Genomic DNA, 13,972 nt, shown 5'->3' with positions numbered 1-13,972 from the left:
GGAACTGGTCTTTTCAATTGTGCTTAAAACAAGAACTGTTCCTATCAGTGGTGCTGAAATTAAGAACTGTTTTTATCAGTGGTGCTGAAAAAAAGAGCTGTTCTCATAGGTGGTGCTAAGAAAAAGACAGTTATGCATGTGGAAATTGACTTTCAATATAGGTAATACTGAACGTTTGGTAATATCTTGGTAGTCTGTGATAGACATGAAGTACTGTCCTTATGGGTGATTCTAAACATAAGGGGCTTTCCTTATTAGAGGTGATAACACAAAGAACTACCCTCATAAGTGTTATTGAACATAAGGGGTTTTCCATGTAGGTGGTGATGAAAATAAATAGCTGGTTTAGTGGGTGGTTCTTATAAGGAGAGACAGACAACACTGAAACATAGACGTCTTTATTCTAAGGAGGTGTTAAAAAGAAAAAAGCTGTTCTTATGGATAGAGCTGAACATAAGGAAACACTTTTTGGTGAGGTGAGGAAAAAGGGAAAGGAATGCCATAAGACATAGGATATGTCTATAAGCATAATGTTTAAAAAAGTGAAACATTATTTCAACACAAGAATCACCACATGGGTCTTAATACAGTAGGTTGTGCTAAACACAAAGGTCTTTAGATGTTGTTCTAAACATAAGGAAGGGTTCCTTCCCGGGTGAGGAAAAGGTAGGTAGATAGGTAGGTATATATACTTATTTTGAAAAGAAGGAGCAAAGGAGACGTATTAGGCACCGAGGAAGGTGCACACAGGTGGACTATGTTCTATGTAGGAGATGCAACTTGAAGGAGATTGGAGACTGGTGTTGGCAGGGGACAGTGTAGCTAGACAGCATCAGATGTTTGTAAGATGGTTTTGGAGGTGAAGAAAAAGAGGAGGAGAGTGAGAACTGAAAGAAGAATAAGATGATGGAAACTGAAGGAGGAAGACTGTAGTGTGTGATTCAGGGAAGAGGTGGTGGTGAGGAGGTGCTGGATGATTGGGCAACTACTGCATAAGTTATAAGGGAGACAGCTAGAAAGGTACTTGGTGTGACATCTGGAAATAAAAAGGAAGACAAAGAGACGTGGTGGTGGAATGAGGAAGTGCAGGACATCATAAAGAGAAAGAGGTTAGCAAAACAGAATTGGGATCGACAGAGTGATGAGAAAAGTAGGCAGGAGTACAAGAGAATAAGGCGGCAGGTAAAGAGCAATGTGGCAAAAACCAAGGAAAAGGCATATGAGGCGCTGTATGAGAGGTTGGACACTAAGGAAGGAGAAAAGGATTTGTAGTGATTGGCCGGGCAGATGGAACGAGCTGGGAAGGATCTGCTGCAAGTTAGAGCAATAAAGGATGGAGATGGAAATGTGTTGACTAGTGAGGAGAGTGTGTTGAGAAGATGGAGGGAGTATTTTGTGCAGCTGATGAATGAGGAAAATGAAAAGAGAGAGAGAGAGAGAGAGAGAGAGAGAGAGAGGTTGGATAGTGTGAAGGTGAAGCATGAAATGGATAGGATTAGTAAGGAGGAAGTGAAAACAGCAATTAGGATGATGAAGAGTGGATAGTCGGTTGGACCAGATGACATACCGGTAGAAGCATGGAGATGTTTAGTAGAGATGGCAGTATAAAAAAAGTTTGTTTAACAGGATTTTGGAATGTAAGAAGATGCCTGAGGAATGGAGAAGGAGTGTGCTGGTACCAAGCTTTAAGAATAAGGGAGATGTGCAGACCTGCAGTAACTACAGGGGAATAAAGTTGATCAGTCACACCATGAAGTTATGGGAAAGAGTAGTGGAAGCCCGGCTGAGAGGAGAGGTGACCATCTGTGAGCAGCAGTATGGTTTCATGCCAAGGAGGAGCACCACAGATGCATTATTTGCTTTGAGAATGTTGATGAAGAAGTATAGAGAAAGTCAGAAGGAGTAGCATTGTGTGTTTGTGGATTTAGAGAAAGCGTGCGACAGGGTGCTGAGAGAGGAGTTGTGGTATTGTATGAGGATGGAGTCGCCAGGAAGAAGGAAAAGAGGAATAACAAGGAGGAGGTTCATGGATGTGGTGAAGAAAAACATGCAGGTAGTTGGTTTGAAAGAGTCAGATATAGAGGACAGGGTGGTATAGAGACGGATGATCCACTGTGGCAACCCCTGATGGGAGCAGTCAAAAGAAAAAGTAGGTAGGTAGGTTAGTAGGCAGGTAGGCAGGCAGGTAGGTAGGTAGGCAGGTGGGTAGGTAGGTAGGCAGGTGGGTAGGTGGGTAGGTAGGTGGGTAGGTAGGTGGGTAGGCAGGTAGGTGGGTAGGCAGGTAGGTAGGCAGGTAGGTAGGTAGGTAGGTAGGTAGGTAAGTAGGTAAGTAGGTAGGTAGGTGAATTGGTATGTAGGTAGGTAGATAGGTTAGTACAGGGGTGGCCAACCCGCGGCTCGCGAGCCGCATGCGGCTCTTTGGCTGGTTTCATGCGGCTCTTACGTTCATTTCGAAGTTTGTGTTTGTTTGTTTTTTTTAATGTGCGTGTTCGCTTCGCTTGAGTTCAATACGGTATTTTTAAGACTTAAATGAGCTTGCCCCTACTGGGAAACTTTGCGGTACATTCATCTCACGCACATGCGCATTTGACAAAAATACCGTATTGAACTCAAGCGAAGCAAACACGCACATTAAAAAACAAACAAACAAAGTCTGTGTTTTCTACCCTGAAACACGTGAAATCAATGCCTCGATCTGTTCTGACTGACAACCATGTAAAAGAATTGCTTCGAGTGGCAACAACGGAATACGAGCCAGATTTGAAGGGGATTGTTCAAGGCAAGGAATGCCAAAAGTCCCACTAAGTAACATGCATAGTAAAAGAAAAATGCTATTTTAAATTATTATATTTTTGTTTGTGGACTTGGTTAAACTGAGAGTTTGTGTGTGTGTAAGACAGTGCAAACAATGTTCATTGTTGAAAATGACTGTCCTGTGGTCTTAGTACTGTAGGAGTCAATTTCTGTCATTATGTTGGTGTGTGACATTTACAATAAATCTGGCTGAGCAGAGGTGCGTATGTGTGTGTGTGTGTGTGTGTGTGTGTGTGTGTGTGTGTGTGTGTGTGTGTGTGTGTTAGAGGAAGGGATGGGTGATGTTCATGTGTGCCCATGTGTATGATGTGGCTCTTTGCGGTAACACAGTAAAAAATGTGGCTCTCGGTCTCTGACTGGTTGGCCACCCCTGGGTTAGTAGGTAGGCAGGCAGGTAGGTAGGCAGGCAGATAGGTAGGTAGGTAGGTAGGTAGGTAGGTAGGTAGGTAGGTAGGTAGGTAGGTAGGTAGGTAGAAGGGAAGGTAGGTAGGTAGGTAGAAGGGAAGGTAGGTCGGTGAGTAGGCGAGGGATAGGACGGCCGCATAGTGGGTGTGGTTTTGGGTGTTGGGCGGTGTTTGTAACCGAGTACATCTAAGTTATAATTCTGTCTATATGGGTGGTGTAAAAAAAATAATAATAATAATAAAAACTTTTTCTATTGTTGTTGAGAGACATTAATTCCAGACTCATGGGTGGTTCTCCTTATGGCTGATGTTGAAAACATGAAAGATGTAAACAACTGGATGTGTAAAGATCTCTCCATATAGATGACGGTAAACATGAGCAGCTGTCCTGTGGGTAATGCAGAATATGTGGAGCTGTCCGTATGGGTGCAGATGAATATAAGACGGGAAGCTGTCCATGTAGGTGGTGCTGAAAAGAGATAGGCATGCAGCAAGACGTGTAAGAAGCTGTCCGTGTCTATGGTGCTGAAAAAACAGTGAGAAATAGGTGCTCTTCCACACAAGCCAGTCTAGCAGCAATGAATCAGAGCTCTCTCTCTCTCTCTCTTTCTCTCTCTCTGTGCATGTGTGTGTGCATGTCTGTGTGTGTGTGTGTGTGTGTGTGTGTGTGTGTGTGTGTGTGTGTGTGTGTGTGTGTGTGTGCATGTGTGTGTTTGTGTGTGTGTGTGTGTGTGTGTGTGTGTGTGTGTGTGTGTGTGTGTGTGTGTGTGTGTGTGTGCGTGCGTGCGCATTGTTGCTATCCCTCACTTTCTGCCTCTACCTCTGCATGTAATACTATTAACAGAAGTATAGGAGTTACATGACTAATATTAGGTCATATGCTATATATATATATATATATAATAGCAATAGGGGCCATCTGTGAAAGTGAAATATTATATGCATGTCATTATGTTATTACACTCATTATTATGTGCATTGATTTCTTCTACTCATTTGTCATTCAAATGAATACAGTCAATCAGTATTCTGCAAAGTCACATATGAGCACAAAATTGCCAGTGAAAAAAAAACAATAGCATGAAGGAGATTAAGAAAAAGAATGGGTATTAATTATGCAGTAAATTTGATAACGCATCAATTTTCCATAAGTGGGTCATCTCTCATCCTTAAACAGTGCAATTGAAACATGGCGGGAACATCCCTCATCATTGCTCTTTTCCCTTTAGAATGGCTCCAACAAAGGACAAGAGTGAAGGGCAAAGAACAAAGAAGCCTCACTCTCACAGTCCTTCAGACACTCGCTCTGTTCACATGTTCCCAGTATGCAGAGAAGAAGAAAAAAAAAGCTTGCTCTCTGTCTGTCAAAGATGTACCTCTCCAGTCCCTTGGTCGAGTCATGTGTGGAAGGCCAGAGATGGCCATCTAGATTCCTTATCGGTTAGAGAATAAGATTTGGGTTCAATCCTGCCACTCAGGAGCGGTTAAATATAATATTTAATCCCTGTTTCAACAAACTAGTACCTGTTTTGACCTTTAAGTCATTATGACAACTTAGGCAAGCGTATTATCATATAATACATTACAATAAAAGTTTCAGAAAAATCCTAAACTAGTCTTATTACATTTGTGGAAAATTAAATTTTAAATGGACACATTTGTGATTTGAAAACAACAAATTTGTGTTTCAAATGAAAAAAATAAAACATGAAACCTGCACATCTTCTCTGACAGATGCCGTGAATATACGCCATAAAGCAAGCAGTATTTTTTTTGTTGTTGTTGCATTTTTAGCCAAGTGCCTGAACTAACCTAATGTTCTCACTTACTCACTATAATATATAAACACAAACATCATATCCAGCTAATAGTTATTATGCTTGTTGGCATAGCAAGCAGGAGTCATTAAAATCACCAGATGGAAAGTCTGAGCATGGCTGAGAACTTGCAGGTGAAATGTTGTCTACACTTTGGACTACGTTTAACTATCCAAAAAACCCTTAAAGAACTACGTGCCAGCGCTGAGCGAGTGTAGGGCGAAGCCGGACGAAACGAGCGGTAAAAAACACCTGCAGCTGATGAGACTAATCACATAAGACTAATCCACCCTCCACTCGCTCACTGCTGGCACAAACATGTTTTAAAATAAATTCACAAGCTACTGTAGACAGCACACTGCACCACTGACTACACTGCCAATTTACACACAGCAAACACATACATTTGTAAATATCATTAAACAAAGAAAAACAAACCAACAAAAAAAGCACAGTTTCCAAAGTGGAGCTGAAGGTCATCTGCCATCCCCTACACACAAGCTGCTCTTGCTAGTCAAAGTGACACTAACAACAATATGGCAAAAATATAGTAGGATACTTGAAGACATTTGAACTGAACTGTAACTATGTAATGTTTATTAGCATTCAGGTTTGGTAGGAAAATGCCAGAAAATAAAATAAAGTCAAATAAAACTGTATCTCCCTATCTTTATTTTTTTTCTTGTGTTTGTGAAACTGATAATTTATTTAAGATTTTCCCAGTTGCAATTGATAAAAAAAATTCATTTGATTGGTTAAACAGTATAGATTTATTTACTTTTGGTCCCTGAATTATTCATTCTAATAAATCATATTTTCTATAGTAGAGTACTAACAGAATCTATAGCTTTGTACTGTAGTTTAATCCTTAGGGGCCCAGATCACAATAGAATAAGAGCAATAAAAAACTTCCTATAATGTGTGTCTATAGAAAAATAATCAATTCTGTGGAAGTAATGGAATTTCTTTCCTCACTGAGATATAAGTTTCCATTAAACTATGTAACATACTACAGCCAGGATGCTACCCCTATATTTGACATTATTCCATTTTATTTTATTTTTATTTAACATAATGTATTTTAATATATTCTATCCATATTAGCCTAATAATATTTCAGTCTACATATTCTTATTTATACTATTTGGTTCCAATCTGTTCTCTTTTAATATATTAAATTCTACTGTAGTCTTTATTTTCTAATACTATACACAATGCTATGGTTCCCTGGTGGTCTAGTGGTTAGGATGCGGCGCTCTCAACGCTACGGCCCGGGTTCGATCCCCGGTCAGGGAACCAACCCCAGCCATTAGGGTTGCACAAGTCTCAGTGCCGGTCCCAAGCCCGGATAAATGGGGAGGGTTCCGTTAGGAAGGGCATCCAGCGAAAAAACATGTGCCAAATCAAACATGCGGATGATCCGCTGCGGCGACCCCTAATGGGAGTAGCTGAAAGAAAGAAATACACAATGCTATATACTATACTATAGAGTTGGGTGATTCCAACAATCTCATATATATACAGAATATATAAAATGACTGCATTTTGATCATTAATAAAAGCCATCTAAAACACCAGTGAAAGGCACTTTTTCTTTTCTGCATTTATTTGAAAGTGGCATTGAATATCATATTATGATATGCTGTGAAGCTCATCCTCTTTGGCCTGGCATTTGTTGTATAAGCAGGGCAACTTGAGTAAACAATCGTGTTCCAGACTTTTGCATAACAGACCTTGTATGGAGGATCCTGATCAATGCTTTAAAGTCCATTTTGTCCACTGTAAAAACCAGGGTCATGTCCTTACGGGTTGAAGTTGTTACTGCACTTGTTATTCTTTCCATCACAATGATATGTTATCATAAGGAATAGCCTTCACATACAGTCCCTGTAGAGTGCTTTAAGCTTGTTTGTGTTCTGTGTTTCTGTAGGTGATAGAAGGTGATGTCATGTTGAATTCTGAAGCAGGGACTGGTCTGAGACAAACTTTACAAACCACTGGTTTCTGTTCTGTGCCTCATTTGCTATACTCAGCCTATTTATATATATCACATATATAAGTACCTCAGAAACATTTTATTTTATTTTATTGTAATATTCCTATTAGACCAAATTAAATTAGACTAAACAGGAATACTAATTTAAAATATACCTTGACATATATAATTGCTTATTCAAAATAGCAAAAGGTAACATAATGTTTTACAACTGAAAACATTTATACTGTATAGTGTTTTACTAGATGTAATTTTATTATACTTGGAATTCCACAATGATAATTATATAGATTTATTTTCAATTAATTCTAAATTAGGCCATAATATTTTATTGCTATTCTATTGCCATATGAGTTATAGCCACGTGATTGGTCAGGACACTCTTAGGTTTCTGTATGTAGAGTGTCATGACTCTTAAGCTACTGGTTAAAAGAACACTGGGAAATAGAGGGACCCCCTGCTTAGCAAACAATTTACACTTCTCCAAAATAACACTTGCACAGAGATAAAACAGATCGCACAAGGAAAACTTTTTTCTTTGTAAAACACTGCATACAATTGACACCATAAATAACAACATAAAATCTAGCAGGGTTTTTAAATCCCTTAGTGTCTTTTGTTTCTGGTATTAACCACTAATGTGAGTGTGACATCACAAATAAATTCCTTGGTGAACATGGGCTCTCCCAAAACCCTATTACTAACTCAAGTGCTATTTTATTAATAGTCAAACCTCAACAAGAATGCATGAAAAAGCATGAAAATAAATATGGATCATAACAGGAGAAAATCTACAATTTGGCTAGGAAGTGCAAATACTGTACACTGGCCTTGCTGCTTGTAATTTTGCTAAATAATACTATTTCACCACAGCCTTAAGTGTGTCCACTCTTCCAGAACATGGTCTCATTAAAGCATCATAATATCAGTACTGAAAATGGGTCACTATACTAGACTGACACCAAAATGGTAAGATGAAGTGCATCTTTAAAATGGTGTCAGAATGGTACACAATGTTTAATGCATTCATTTCCAGTGCAAATGGTGATGCAATTCAGCAGATTTCTGAGAAAGCTCGAGCCCGATTTATTGTTGGTTCATCACAGTCTGGCACATTGAATTTAAACACTTAATGAAGAAAAAGTGTTCCCCTAGTCACTGGTAGATCCCTGGGTTTGAATCACTGGATGCCAAACAAGGGCAGGGAGACACAATAGCAAATCAGGCTGTGTTCGCTAGATGTACAGGGTGGGAAATACTCTCACCTTTCAATCACTGCCACACTCAGTGATGTCTGTGAGTTTAGGTATGCGGAAGAGGGTGGATAGTGCTTGTGTCTGAGTGTGATAATTTGTCAGCAGGTTGAAAGGGTACGGTTGGCTGGCTTCACATGTCTCAAAAGAAGCATATTAGAATTCAACCCTGTTAGTAGCTGTTTTATGCCGAATTGGATGGTGAAGAGAAATGGAGAAAATAAGTACATTTTGGTGACATATTTTTTTTTTTTTACTAAAATTCATGTAATTTCCAACATAATTCACTTTTAAATGTTGTATCAATTAAATAATCAGGCCTACATTATTATTCTGTATTTAAGTAATTCTCACTCATTAACATACTTAAAAATTATCTAATCACTTATTCTATGTGGTGAAAAATATAACAGACTTAAATAAAAACTGAGTTCCACAAAACGAGTCATCACACAAAAAAACACTGGAAGATAAATACACTAGGCATTGTAGTGTTTAATTAGTGAGATATCCAACATTTATTTTGACTTTACTTTAAATTCGCAATGCAGTTTGGACACTTAAATTGTAAATAAGTAATTGTAAAATTGTAAAAAAAAAAAAAAAATATGCTAGAAATATCCGTAATACTTATTTGCCTTTAGTATTAGTTGAACTAATAAAATGTGGTATTGTGGCCTACGTATTAATATCAGTCCAAAATCCATTTAATCAAATAAATTATTTAACAGATTCATTATTATTTGCTTTTGTTATACAATCCTACATGCCATAATTTAATATATCCATTTATATCAACTTTGTTTCTAACATGCAAAAGAATTAAAAACATTCATACTTGTGCAAATACACAGAAAACTCATGACCTCTTTCAGTCAGCATTTATTGACCTGTTTGTGCACAGGAGTCTAATCAGACCAACCAAGTAAACAATACTTGGTATTTCTGGTTTGTTTTCTTAGAACATTGAAAATAATTGCAAACCAATCTCAGGAAACTAAACAAAAAACTGTACACTGTATATTTTTAGGCTGCAATCACATATATTTACCTAAATAACCAAAATAGGGGTGAACCGAATTAAATCCTTATCCTACAATACTTTAACCTTAAAACCAACATTAATGACACATTATTTGAAGTATTCTGTTGCTCAAAAAGAATGGAAAAAAGTGATCATGTAGCAAAAAAATGTACGCTTTTGTAACACCAAATTTAATCTAACAATAAAAACTAATTTGTTTTTGAATCGCAGAATCACCATTTTTTTCCAGAAATATCTTAATACAGTATGTGTTGATTTATAAGATACTCCCTATTTTGATGTCTATAGACATGTGTAGGTGCTGGTAAAGTAAATAAATAATTATACACATACAGTCAATACGACTCTTCTGTTTAGCAGTAGATTTCCAGTTTGTGTACACTTTGCATTATTATAAGTTACACTCTCTCTCCATTAAAACTCAACACTATGCATTAATGCAATGCTTCAGACATTTATTGAAACCAGACTAAATGATGGGTCATGCATATATTCATTGTATTATGCCAAGGAAATGTAGATACAGATCTATTCAATTATGAAACCCATCTTTCCCAGGCTCTGCCATTACATCCATTGAGAACGCAATGTGTGTGAACACTCATTTCTCAACACCTGCTGCCACCCGGGTTAAGCCGCACGTGAGATTTCATCGTCCACGGTGTATCATGACTAAATAAATCATTGATACTGATAAGATCTGCTCAGAAAGAAAGAGCATTCGATTTCTTTCTTTCTTTTCTATACCTCCATTTAAAAAGCTCATGAAAGTTGCATAGATTGGGTGTAGAGAGAGAGGAATCGCTAAACCCCCCCTGACACGTCCAAAAGGAACGAATTCCATTACGGCCATCATTTCGTGCTGGATCTATTAAATCTTCATTATAGCACGAAGGAAAACATATTTGCATTGTGTGCTGTGCTCTTTATGACCCTACCTACTGGCAGGATGAATAATAATGAATAGATTTTGTCCAGTGGGGAAATAAATGGACCAGACTAAGCAATATGGTGAAGTGATGCTTTCGTCTTATCTTCTGGATGGAGGACCGACACAGGAGCTATGAAGAGTGCAGGGGAGGAAAAAAGGAAAAATACCAGCCAAGAGAGGTAAGGAGGTTAGTGTTTTGGACATAGGGAAGGAAAAAAGGGGTAGAGGCATGAAAAAAATGCATGAAAGTGTCTCTCTCTCTCTCTCTCTCTCTCTCTCTCTCTCTCTCTCTCTGTAGCATCTCACACTTCCTCCCAACTGGCCACCACGCAGCAGTTGGTGATGCAGTTAATTACTGGTCCAGTGCATGGATAGATGGATAGATAGATAGATAGATAGATAGATAGATAGATAGATAGATAGATAGATAGATAGATAGATAGATAGATAGATAGATAGAGTTCTCTGACAGTTCACCTGCATCTCACGACAAAAACAATAAAATAAAGGAGTATGAAAAAACAATATATGTGTGTGTGTGTGTGTGTGTGTGTGTGTGTGTGTGTGTGTGTGTGTGTAAGGGATTTCTCAGCATAGCGACAACCAAGTCAACGCCGAACCCCTCCCAGAATATAGACTCATATCGAGCAGTGGATCGTTTGATACCGTCTGTCACACTGATACAGTCAGGTGAGCTGGATCTCAGGTGCATGTCGAACTCGGTGGGGGGGCGGGGGGGTCTACACGGGAGCGAGCGAGCGCGCGTGCCCGGATCCTAAGCATCGTTTCGGGCAAATTAACTTCAAATACATTGAGAGGGGAAAACAAACACTCAAAGCTCTGACGACATTATTATTATTAATACTATTAAATAATATTACTATTTCAACACTATTCCACAGAAGAAAGAAGTGAGACCCTGAGAAGTGTCTCAGCCCGATACATCTCCTGTTTTCGCCTGAGCGCCATTCCCTTCTCTCTATCTCTCTCTCTCTCTATTCGTTCCGGCGTCACTCAAATTATACACCATCACAAAAGCTCATTCTGTTACCTGCTCGTCTTGCAGCGGTGTCCCCTCGAGAAGGTTCTTTGTGTAAATATCCACGCCGGTATAGAGTCCAAGGACAAGGACGCCCCCTGTTTATTTCCCCCCTCTTCCTGTTCCGTCCAGGCTTGTCTCGGAGCCAGATGCGCGTGCTCCGCCTGCGTCCGCGTGCAGGGAGAGCTGGAGCGGGAGCTTCGGTGCTTGTGGTTCCCGCGCGCCGCTCGCGCCCTTAACCCGCAGCGCTCGTGTGGGAGCTGGGGAATGAGGGCGCGGTCAGCCGAGCGGCCGGCCAATCAGCGCGCGGCGCGAGCCCGCCGAGCTAACCAGGACCACTGCGGCACGCGCTGTCCAACCTATAGCTTACTTTACCTGATAAGAGTGTGGATAGTCACAGTGCTGGACACAGCGGTGTCTAGTGTTCAAGCACTTGCCGAACTGGAACACTTCAGTACATTACATGTTCAATTCAGTTTTAGGATGACTCACATGAACACCCTGAAGATCCATAGAGTTCTTGAGCAACTCAAGAACTATTTGGACTGCAATTAATACACACAGTCTACTACAATGACTTAGGACTGCAGTTTGCATGAAGCACCCATCATTGAATGGTCAACCATAATGGAACTACACTGACCAGGCATAACTTAATGGCCACCAATCAGGCATTAAAAATGATGACCACCTGCCTAATATTGTGTCGCTCCCCTTTTGCTGCCAAAACACTCCTGCCCAGCCGAGCATTAACAGCATTAACTTCTTCGGCAATTTGAGCTATAGTTAGATCAACCACACAGGCCAGCCTTCTCTCCCTACGTGCATCAATGTGCTTTGGCCACCCATGAGCCTATCGCCGGTTCACCCCTGTTCCTTCCTTGGACCACTTTTGATACTGACCACTGCAGACCAGGAAAACCCCACAACAGCTGCAGTATTGGAGATGCTCTGACCCAGTCATCCAGCTGTCACTGTTTGTCAAACTCGCCGATCAAATACTTACGCTCACCCATTTTTTCTGCTTCTAACATATCAACTTTAAGAACATAATGTTTACTTGCTGCCTAATATATCCTACCAACTAACACTTTCGAGAATTATTCGAGTATCTCTTTCGAGTATTTCAAGGTTTCTTCCTCATACAATCAATTGCCACTGGCTTGCCTTTTTGGGATAAAGGTATAAGATAAACTTACAGGCACTAATGAAAAAGAAACATTTTATAACCATTTTATTTCTGTAAAGATACTTTGGGATCATTTGGGACAATTGACAATTGTATCATTTTACAGAGATAAATAGGTTAAAAAATAAGAATTTGTATATCAATGCTTCTAAGTGCATTGCCTATAGGTTTCTTCCTTATAAGTTGTTCCCTAATGAGCAAGCCAGTGGCAGCAGTGGCAGCAGTGGCAAGGAAAAACTCCCTGAGATGCAATGAGGAAAAACCTTGAGAGAAACTAAGCTCAAAAGGGATCCTCATCTGGGTGACACCATGATGTCCATTTATTATAGTTCTATTGTAGATCCCAGAAAAGCAGAACAGTTTATGCAAATTACAGTCCTAAACCATTGTAGTAAATTGTATTAGTTACAGTTCAAATACATACCTTATAGTTCTTGAATTGCAGGTACTAATGCAATTCAATGCTCATTCATTTAAGTATAAGTCCATTCATTCAGTTCCTCTTCAGTAATCATATGTCATGCTTATGATGGGGAACATTTGGCAGCAACTCAAGTCAGAAGTGTTACCTGCAGTGCAGGCATTGATATATTAAACCATGCATTGCTAATGCTACAAAGCAAACCAGATAATACACATAAAAACATAATGTGATCATTTAGATAGCTTTCCTGGATAGAATTTTCTAGTTTAGCTGAAATTATCTTGTTTATCTAGTTTGTATACAGCCTACAATATGTAAAGCCAGATCTACATCTATAATCTTAATAGTTTCAGACATTTTTTAGAGAGGTGACAACTCCACTTTGCAAGTATCTTTTAAGAATGTAGACAATTTTGATATTTTAAACATCTTTCCACTAATACAGGTAATTATGACGATATCCAGCTGGTAAACATGGCCTAACAGCCTGACCATCTTAACTTTGTTTTAGCAAATGGTTACTGGTCAAACAAAGTAGAATTTTTCCGCAAATAATTTTTAAATTATTCTTTGAATAATACAGGGGCCTCTAAATTGTGACCTCTAAAATGTATTTAGGTAAAAATAATATTGCTAAATATTATAATGGTAAATTCGATATTGATGATAAATGGTAAATTCTATTTTGCAGGATTATAATTTATTGCTATGTGTATTTTTTAAACGCGTTCATCAAACCTCAAAGATACATCATTTGTACCTCTAGTACAGGTTCATACTGTACCTTTAAAAAATCTTAAAGCACATAGGCAACCATTGGGACCACTGCTGTGTATGTAATTACCTTTTCAAGTAAAACAAGTACTTTCATGAGTAATAGAGACATAATAAAGGTACAAAAATGTAATATAGGCCATTGCGCTATAGAAAACTCAAGGTATCTTTGGTCTAGTGGGTGCTGCAGTGACATGGCTACTGTATCAGGCACTATGATCATGCAATGCTGAAACTATAAAGGATCAGGTACAGTCATTTAGTGTGCACCACCATCAAGTTCAGT

General features: G+C 39.0%; 1 protein-coding gene across 8 annotated transcripts in view; it reads right to left on the bottom strand.

Moving 5' to 3' along the window:
- The window catches only part of nrxn2a (neurexin 2a), a 399,544-nt gene extending 387,943 nt beyond the window's left edge, over positions 1-11,601 (bottom strand). For 4 of the 8 annotated variants that reach the window (XM_046867418.1, XM_046867423.1, XM_046867420.1 and 1 more), the window contains exon 1: positions 11,312-11,597. The gene's annotated coding sequence lies outside the window, so the exon portion shown is untranslated. Of the gene's footprint in view, positions 1-11,311 lie in introns of all 8 variants that reach the window. The other 4 variants (XM_046867424.1, XM_046867425.1, XM_046867421.1 and 1 more) reach the window with 2 other exon arrangements.
- Between the last annotated feature and the right edge of the window lie 2,371 nt (positions 11,602-13,972).

Source organism: Silurus meridionalis, chromosome 15 (assembly GCF_014805685.1).
Source record: "Silurus meridionalis isolate SWU-2019-XX chromosome 15, ASM1480568v1, whole genome shotgun sequence".
NCBI lineage: Eukaryota > Metazoa > Chordata > Actinopteri > Siluriformes > Siluridae > Silurus > Silurus meridionalis.
This window is presented reverse-complemented; position numbering and strand designations above follow the sequence as displayed.